The 10,164-nt window shown below is 37.8% G+C and overlaps 1 long non-coding RNA gene across 1 annotated transcript; it reads right to left on the reverse strand.

Annotated features, from left to right (window-relative positions):
• Positions 1 to 3,536: 3,536 nt before the first annotated feature.
• Positions 3,537 to 8,550, reverse strand: LOC135200565 (uncharacterized). The gene is made up of 3 exons (XR_010311312.1): positions 8,454 to 8,550; positions 6,460 to 6,528; positions 3,537 to 3,832 (listed from the first exon to the last, which is right to left on the reverse strand). It is a non-coding gene; the product is annotated as an uncharacterized LOC135200565 (long non-coding RNA).
• Between the last annotated feature and the right edge of the window lie 1,614 nt (positions 8,551 to 10,164).

Here is a 10,164-nt window from a genome sequence, read left to right on the forward strand (position 1 = left end):
ATCTACTTACGTGTAATTTGTAAACAAAAAAATTCAATATTTACAAACTCAGGTGCCTTATCATTTTCTCTTTTACCTTCGAATCCGTATCTGCTTTACGGTCATTTCGCCCACATTGAAGAATCAATTTGCCCACATAGAAGAATCAATTCGCCCATATATAAGAATCAAACCACTCAATTCGCCCACATAGAAGATTCTGTTCGTCCAAATAGAAGAATCAATTCGCCCACATGAAAGTTGTTTCTCCACACATTCAATGTCATTTCCATTGACCATTATGTAATGTTGGTAATCACTCCTTTAAAATTTATGACAGTACCAATAGAAATTTGTGTACTGATAACTGAATTGGTTTTCATTATGTCATTGGCTAACTTAACAAAGCTGTTAAGTTAGCCAATCGAAGTTGAGACTGTATGATCGAGCGTACGTACTAAGTACGTAACTAACCAAGTGCGAAGTTGCATAAGCTCAAATTGCTCTGTTCGAGACTGGTACGGCAACACCAGCGGGGAAACTAGCAGATCTTAAATTTCATTTGAAATGACATTTCTCCAATTATTTTTCCCTTGTAAAAGGGAACCAGTATAGGGGTCCAGTGTAAATACTTCTATAAAGGCCTGTCCACATGCGCGGGCCTGATTGGCATGCTCCGGGGTTCACGGGCTAACTCTGGCGGGCTTACCCGTGAACTTTGTTCACATGGGTGAGGCAATGGAGGTGCCCGAAGATGAAAGTGTTCAGTGCGGTATGATAAACATGGTGCCTACCACAAAGATAGTGTAGCATAATTGCTTTGTGTGTGATGAAAAAGAAGGGAATATGGTGCAAAGAATGGCTCCGTAAAAGAAATATGGTTAACGTACGTCTGCCAGGGTTGAAGATCAAGCTATCGGGCACCACCATGGTGATTTTGCTGCAAGATCCATCGGGCAATTGGACGGTTTGGCCGTTAGAGGGGAAGTCCGCCGATCAGGCTTTTAGAATCAGTTATGGTTCTAACTGTTATGTTAGGAATAAAACAAGGAATGGGTTGCTCTTACAATGTACACTCGGCAAGGAAACTTAAGATACAGTTTTTTTAAATCTTCAGACATATATTGTTCAATAATGCCACACCTGGCAACTCTTGAAAGGGGGGCTGAGCTTAAAAATCATAGCGTTTGTTGCTCTCTAGATTTCCATTAAATTTACACCATAAAGATTCTTTTGAGGTCTTATAATCATTTATATTTGAATGTAGAAACAGGCTCTTTATTATTCGTTAATGTTGGTTTGGTAACGTCAGTTCAGGGTAGAATATTGATCATCCTTTTTTAAACCTACTGTGAAACCTTATTTATAAGTAATGTTTGACACTAAACTGACGTAAAATTCATACGTAATTAAAGACGGATCTTAAACAATGAGAGAAAGGGTTTTAAAATTTGGGCAGTACTTGTGGAAATCGTGAGGAATAATACAGTGAAGAGTAAAATATTATGACGATAGATTGAGCGAGCGCGCAAGCATAGGCCTATCTATAGAGATACTTAATTCATTATATTTACTTTGAGAGAGTGAGTGATAATATTTTTTCAAATGTGTTTTAAAAGGGGAGAGAGAGAGAGAGAGAGAGAGAGAGAGAGAGAGAGAGAGAGAGAGAGCAAAATCTGCCCATGTGAAAGCTTAGGCCTTTTTATAACTACTTAATTTCACTATATTTTCTTTGGGAGATTGAGTGGTACTATATATTTTTAAAGTATGTTTTAGAAGTGGAGAGAGAGAGAGAGAGAGAGAGAGAGAGAGAGAGAGAGAGAGAGAGAGAGAGAGAGAATTATAGTACTGGTGACGGAGGAAAGGCAGAAGAAAATATAATGAATTAAGTATTTCTATCGATAGGCCTATGCTTGCGCGATATGATTTGACTGCAAAGATCGTGCTGCACTATGCTAGATAAAATTTGAAGAATCATAACATTCAAGTTAATTCTCTTAGAAATTCGTACCCTAATCTTGATTACATTCGACAGTTGCCGTAGCATTCAGATTGTAAAAAGATGTGGAAAATTTTAGACACAGGGTGCGGTCATTCTTGCTCTCTTGATATAGTCTTTACTTTTGAAAATCGGGTTTCATCCAGAAATCATTCACGAAAAAAGCTGTGTTAAGTAATATTTATTACCACAAATAACTCAATACGTATTGCAGAGGCAATTAAAGTATTATATCGTGGGAGATCTTCCAGCCTCGCGGCAAAGCAATGCAGTCGTGTAGGGCTGTAGGCTACTACGAACTTTTGTAATGGGAGCATATAGCCAGAAAATCTTTGAGCCGACATGCTACTTTAACCTTAAGATTTATACTTAAAGACAGTAGCTTTGTAAACAGCAACTAGCATTCGATCCATGTCAACATCAAAGTAATCAGTGAAATCCTTTATGTTATCCAGGGACTTGTGCTTTCCCGCTGGAAGTTCTAGGGCTCCTCCTCACATCATAGAGAACGCTCTTCGGATGCAACTAGATTTGCTCAACTTACCTTTGCCGTCGCCACATTGAGTGCCATTGACGTCAGCTAACTTTAATCGCTTTGGAATACAATCAAGTTTGTAGAAACTAAAATAATTGATTTCACCACTTACGATGATGCAATATATCCCCGTTCATGAAGCAAAATAGTAAATATTGTCGTAGTGATACATAGTACCAAAATCAGAAATTCACATTCTCTCTACCAGATCTCTATGAACGAATCCATCTGAGAAATTCCAATTATGTACTTCGGACATGTGTTTTTAGGTATCTGAACGGTTGTTTTGCAGTTTTAACTTATATCATAATTTGCAGTAATTTTCATATCCTAGAGTAAATTTAGCAATATGTCTTCAGTAAAACAAATGGGAAATTGGATGAACGAAAGCTAATGAAAACTATCTTCAGTTTTCTTGTCGAGTGTACCTCCCTACTGTTAGGAAGAATTTAAAAAAATTCATTTCCATGTATTTTTATTATAAGAATAACGCCCCAGGCCAGAATGATTGTGGTACGAGAACGAACCTGGCCACAAAGAATTAAAGTAGCAAGTAGTACCATTCCAAATCAATGGAAATACCGGATTTCACAGTTGTCCAGTATATAATCGGCACGAGATACGCCAGTATTACATTTCCTGTGCTGCCACCTCTCAAGCCTGTCTGGTACAAGACACTGAATACATTCATCTGGACAGTCTACCATCTTGTCAGGAATGTTTTAATTTTATGATAATGACAAATTACAAAACATTGGTAAATGAACCACTAACTCAGAAGTAAACGTGAGGTAAACCATGAAGAGCACGCGCGCGCACACTAGGCCGGCCATTCAGTCATTGACTGGTAACTGTCAAACTAGTTCCCTTTCATAACCAACAGAGGAAGAACTAGTTTCAGATCTACTAAAACATGGGTGACAGCGATGACAATGGTGACAAGCACAATTAGCTACAAGCTAATACCGTTCCATTATTATATTCAAAGAACCTTAAAGTAAAAATGTTCAAGTAAATCCACAATAATGTGATCTTTTTATTCAAAATACAAAGCAGAAAGCTTTCGATGACCTGCATGGTCCTCTTTGTCAATCTGACTATAATTACACACAGTGACTATACAAAAACTTTTGACTAGTTTACAAATTGGTTGTTTGAAGATTGGTAGTTGGCTCTTCCCGTTAAGCCCTCATTCTCCAACGGCAAACCAGCTAATCGCTTAAACCTTCGAAGCGGCGGTTCGGCTCTTGAATAATTTGGTCTGTTGTCCATAGCAGCTTGGGCGCCTGCACAAGGGGCACTGGATATGTCCCTGTTACCTGAACGAAAGATGATGAGGCAGCTGCAGTATCAGAGATGGCTAGATTATTGGTGTAATTATTACGCAAGCCTTCCCTATTATAATCTTATAAAATGACAGCAAGTGATTTAATTTAAAATAACCAGTGGACTAATAAAAGTGAAGCTGCATCAAAATATTAAAAGTTACTGTTATAATTTTCAATTTCTTTGCTGCATGTACTGGACAGTCACGATAAGTGGTTGAAGTTCTAATTAAGCAACTAATTAAGCCAAAATTATACAGTAATCTAAGATTAGAACTTATTGGGAGCAACAACCTAACTACTGCAAAACCACAGCCTCAAGATTTGAAACTTACGAAATCAGATATTTGAAGTTCTGATTATGAAACTTAGTGGAAGCAAGACACATTCAAACAGCCATGGGTTTCACATCTTCACTGACCAAAATAAAAATAAATCTCAAACCTGCACACTTTCTTCAGTGAGCATGGGACAATGAATACATTATGGGCAAGAAAATAAACTTTGAAATCTTTCCTCCATGGATCAAGGTCTGAATATGGGCTACTTTGAAAGTATGCAGAACAGATTAGTTCATCCTTCATTGCCGGGTACCTCATATAAAACAAGAGCTACAAACCATCCTTGCCAGTTAACTACTGATCATGAGTTCCTTGAATCCGTAACAGATCCATTGCAACTTCCTGACCAAGTACGAAGAAACTAACGTAGCCTTTAAGGTACTAGCTATGGTGAGCGCCTTCCAATCTACATTCTTATCTGCAATTATTCTTCAATAATTCTTTTATTAGAAAACTTAAAGCAAACTAAAAATATTCCACGAACCATATCAAAGTAACAATAGTTTATGCATAAACGTAGTTTATGCATCAATGTACTCAGTGATGAACTTAATACTGAAACCATTCTACCATAGAAAATTACACAAATGCAGAGCAATTAAGACTAACCCACATCCAGCACAACCCACTATAGAAACCCACACTTATCCCAGTCATGCTGGACAAAAACCCACACAAGGTAAAACTGCACAAACCTACAGTGAGGACATCACAAGAAACCCACAGTGAGCTCAGTTCAGCACTGAAAGTAGTACTGAACAAGAAACCTACACAGACCAGAAAAGGCCACACCGAATGATGCGGGACAAGAAATTCCCACAAAAACCAGAATAGGCCAAAATTCTGGATAGGAAGAGACTACTTTACACAATCCAGCACGGAAAACAATCCAGTACGGAAAACAATCCAGTACGGAAAACAATCCAGTACAGAAAACAATCCAGTACAGAAAACAATCCAGTACAGAAAACAATCCAGTACAGAAACTCTGAACAATTCATGCTGTAAAGGAACCTACACTTATCCCAATCCAGCATAGAAAGCCCCACACAAGCCATGCTTAAGTAGAAATAAAACCCCCCAGAGGGGAACAATCCGCCATAGAAACCCACAACGAGCACAAGGCATGCTAGAAACTTTAAATTCACAAGTAAAACCGAAAGCAATATTAAGCATTAATCCAATCATGGCGAACAAAGATAAAGGTAAAACTACCCTTGCATACAAACCAGGAAGTTCACCTCAAAACCACAACCTCTTGCACGTCTCAAATACAAGACTAGCTTTCTTTCTAGAGGCTTCTTATAAATAAGCAATACCTTTAAGAAAACAAGCGGTTTTTGTACATGGTAGACCGCAGTCTACCATGTACTAACCTTGGGCCACCTTTGCCTGAGCAGCACCGCCACCCCGACAAAGGTGGCCCCATTACATTGAGATACTTAATACTAAAATGGATAACTTCTAAAACTTCCAGCTATATCATCTTTATGTCTAACCTGCCTTAAATCAGTACAAGATCTACACCAACTAACATAACTGAATCTTAACTTGACAGTACCAAAAACCAGTTTTGCATCTTACCTGGCTTATAACTAAAACCACATGCCCTTAGCATCTAACCTATCTGTAGGGAAAAAGGAAGCAAAAATATGTTTACTTATTCCAAATCACCTTAGCACAAGTCAATTGCATTTGCAAGCAAAAGCCTACCTTAAAAAATTACAAAACTAAATTACCTAAGCTCAAGACTATAGCATTTGCAAGCAAAATTTTAAAATATTTAAACTAAACCTTAGCACAAGTCAGTTTATGAATCTGAACCTTAACGAAAGTAAATAGCATTTGCAAGCAGAATTAACTAAAGCATACTTGAGCATTTAAGAACCTAAAAAAACTTAGCACAAGTTAAACTGCAGTTGCAAATAAAATTAATCTTCGATAGCAACCAGGAAATATTGACAAGACAATAAAAGCTCCTGGTGGTTTCCAAACATCTAAAGCTACCCAAAAACATACTCTTTACAAAAATAAAAACCTCCTGGTAGTTAGTAAACTAAATTACCGAGACTTACAACACAAGGGCCAAATTTTGAATTTCACAATTTACCGCTTAATTGACTTTTCAAAATCACAGCAGAGTTATCACTTCCCTATACCTATCCTAAACTGGAAAACATACTTTAAACTCTAGCCTAGCAAATAAAAAATATAGCAGTTTAGAACAGAAATCCTGTTTTAAGATTAAGAGACCTATAAACAAAATGTTAGGCTACTCACCCAAAATTGAGGAAACTCCTACGCCATCTAACTTGTGCAAGTTTCACCCTCTAGGTTAAGTTCACTCGCCTGAAAAAATAAGATGTTAGAAACATAGGTGCTTGGTGTAATCCTTACAGTACAAAAACAAGCCACTGAATATTAAAATACCATAAGTTGAAGTTACGCCACGACTACGAAAGCAGTCTACGAAAAAGTCTGCATATATTTAAAAGGTAATGTAAAAGTTTTATAACTTAACCTCGTATGAACATGATAAAGGATATTTAAACTAACAGTTTGCTATAAAATGGCTACAAATTTCTCATCTTAAGTCAATTTTAGTTTTAAAAGTAAGCATACATTGGATTACAAAAATAAAATTAAAAAGTCCTTTACGTAATCCACTCAAAACTGATATTCCATTAACAATATACACATTGAAAAAAAAAACGGTTATTCTGTATTAAAAACCTCCAATTTAAATTAACCAAAAATACGTTACGACAAAAACACACTGATGGGTATTATTACAGTTTCAACCATTATGGGAAATCTATTATATTGATATTTTTCCCGAGTAAAGCACGTGATAACAAAACACTTCTTCTCAATACATTATTGTCGCTAATGCATACTTACAGAGAAAAAAAAAGATTAAGTTTTTACCTCGAATTTTTCCTAAGTCGGGAGAGGTGTTTCCTCTACGGTAATGTTTACTTTTAATGAGCCCTCTAACTTACTTTCTTACGCAAACAAAAGCAGTTCCAGTTACTCATTATTGGCTGAGAGGTGTGACATCGTTATGACGTCATGGGTTTCATAACCAATTACGAATGACTTGAGTCGAAAACTAAGTTTCACTAGCATTTCAGCGGAGTAATAAAGTTACCTGTCTAGTGTCCACTGGTATCCTTGTTTGACTGAATAGTCGAATAATGAAGCTAAAAACGGCATTTTGTCTTCCTGTACCTATGGCAGAGGTAGTGGCTGGCCCTTCTGGCATTAATTTTGAGAGACCTTCGATTTCCTACCGATTGTTTGCAGTGCAATGTGGTCGTCGGGTACCTGGCCACTTCCTACTTTAAGTTGCATGTCAGGGAACCTTGCAACGGCTTCACGTTTTCCCTCAAAGCAGCAGCACATTTTTATCAACCAACAGTTTTTAAGGTAAGCTTCATTAATTTATAGAGTATATTATAATGGTGGTAGTATAACGATGTATACAGCAGTACCATCACTTTGGATTTGGTTTGATGGGATGTTAGGTAGTGGCCTTAAGGGGGGGTCGCAGGGGGCGGCAGCCCCCCCTTCTAGGCCTAGGTAGGGGTATAGGGCCCTAGGTAAGGTTATGGTGGTTGTATTAGGTCGGTAGTGCCCCGAAAATCACTGTGGCCTTAAGGGGGGGTCGCAGGGGGCGGAGCCCCCCGCTAGGCCTAGGTAGGGGTACAGGGCCCTAGGTAAGGTTAGGTGGGTGTATTAGGTTCGGTAGTGCCCCGAAAATCACTTTTCTCCTCCTCCCCCCACCCAAAAACCCCGTTTCCCACTGGGATCCCCCATAATTGAAGTAGTAGTAGGTTTATGCTTAGATTTTGTGTGTAAGAGTAACTCTGTTTCTTTTTTATTCATTTCCTCATGTTTCTATGCGATGTGCAACACCAATCTGGTCGTTTTTTTGCCGTTTTTCGTCGTTAATACTTGAAAAACGGGTGCGGCCTTCTCCTGGACATTTAACCTTTTTCTGGAAAAAAACTTTTTTTTTTTTTTTTAACTCCAATTACATAGTAAATCTCTAAATCGGATGGTTTGCAGTCATAATAAATGTTAAATCCGTTGGAACTACATTATTTCTGATGCAACAAATATATTTTTATTCCAGTTTTCCCATAATGGTTGAAACTGTAATTTTACCCACTGATGTAAACATCACCAAAGTTTCAAAGTCCTAGTTAACGTCAAGATTATCTCAAACTTTATCAAACAATAGGAAACAAGGAAAGGCGACTTCACCTAACCTTAAAATACTCCTAGAGTAAATAAATCCGAACGCAGACCTTAAATCTCACCAAAACTTCGGCAGTCTTCAAAACAACGAACTAAAATAATTTTACCTACCCTCAACGCCGAACTGCGTTCCTAGCACCTGAGTACCAAATGCATCGGCGCCACGGACTCTGTAGTGAGGTAAACCTCGGTTGAGTTTACGCCAACCCATGGACGCTAGAAGAGAATGAAGATAGAACACAGAGGAGCATCTCATTTACAACAGATGGCGCTATCTCTTTTCCAAATGAATTCTCCATTACCTGGTTCGTCTTCGAAGATAAGTGATAAGGTTCAGAGAATTAATCTGAGCATTGATGGTTATTTTACCGATGTGGATCATCAACCTCAATGAAACAGAATTGGTAGTACAGCGTAGCCAATTGCTTTTGGCGTAAGTGAATATAAACGGGAAGATTATCCCTTGTCAACCGAAAAACAGGATGAGAACTCCAAGATGAATAAATATTTCGTGTATAAACCTTAATAACATACATTTAAATGCGATACGCATCTTGTTATTTCCGGTCTGCATCGGAGAACTAGGCATATTCCCTAACAAATAAGCCTATTTGTCCTTAAGGAAATTAACGTAAATTCAATTGTCTGGTTAAGTGAAGCTTTAGTGATGGGACAAATAAAGCATGACCATTGAAATTTTTTTTGCTCTTATCAGAAACAATTATACGATTTGTAAACTGATGTTATTTCATTATAACAATAACGCAGATTATAGTCTTTCTTTATTCGCTATCATAACGATATTGATTTGTGTCTATTATCTGACTTAGTTTTTGTGTCGACTGCACATACACCAGTGAACCCACCACTTAACTAAGTTTCATTTTTTTAAAAGGTTGGTTTAAACTTTACCACTCTCCTTGGCGTCGATGACCACAGACGCTACGACGTCCATTTATGTGTATCAGTCATTCACTTCCCTTTACTGGCAAAGTTAGGAACTTAACCATGCCTCTGTTGTCGCATTATTCTCATAACAAGGGCGTGAGTCTATCTCTTCAGTCAAAATCAAACTCAATGTTGGTCCTTCATCAGTATAGGCCTAGTCATCCTAGCTTATTTTTGGTGGGGTCTCCCTCCGGTCTGGTTTGGTCTATCTTGCAGGCTTGGGTTACAATAGGCTTAAGGCCGTGCTTCGAATAGGCCTAGGCATAAAATATCCAAATGTTCGTCCTTCAGTAGTAGCTTTATATTTTCTTCATGTAATGAAAGCAATGATAATGTTAATGGCAGGGATATAATTTGCTTTACTTCACATCAGACCAAGCAACTAACGATATTATATGCTTTTCAAACCTTGTGACCGAAGTCTAGCGGAAACGGCTTGAAGTGTTGAGGAAAAAAAAGACAGAAAATGCCTAGAGATTGCAATCTCTCATTTCCTGTAGGTTACGTAAAGCTTTTGAACGCTACCTGAGGTTCATGAGTGTAAGGCTACGTTGTTTCTATTTCTTTAAAGTTTTGTATTTGATTTGATCGAAAATTTTTTAAAAACCATATATCAGTATTTGGAAAGCTGAACGCGCTCTCAGGTTGGAATAAGCGATCTTTGGTGTTTGACCTTATCTCCAGTGTCCTTAGTTAAGTATGAATTGTATCGTTCTTTTACTGAAATCCAAAGTCCTTGATTTCGAGAAGGTCTTCTACCACAACTCCGTTTAG

Source organism: Macrobrachium nipponense, chromosome 27 (assembly GCF_015104395.2).
Source record: "Macrobrachium nipponense isolate FS-2020 chromosome 27, ASM1510439v2, whole genome shotgun sequence".
In the NCBI taxonomy this organism is placed as follows: domain Eukaryota; kingdom Metazoa; phylum Arthropoda; class Malacostraca; order Decapoda; family Palaemonidae; genus Macrobrachium; species Macrobrachium nipponense.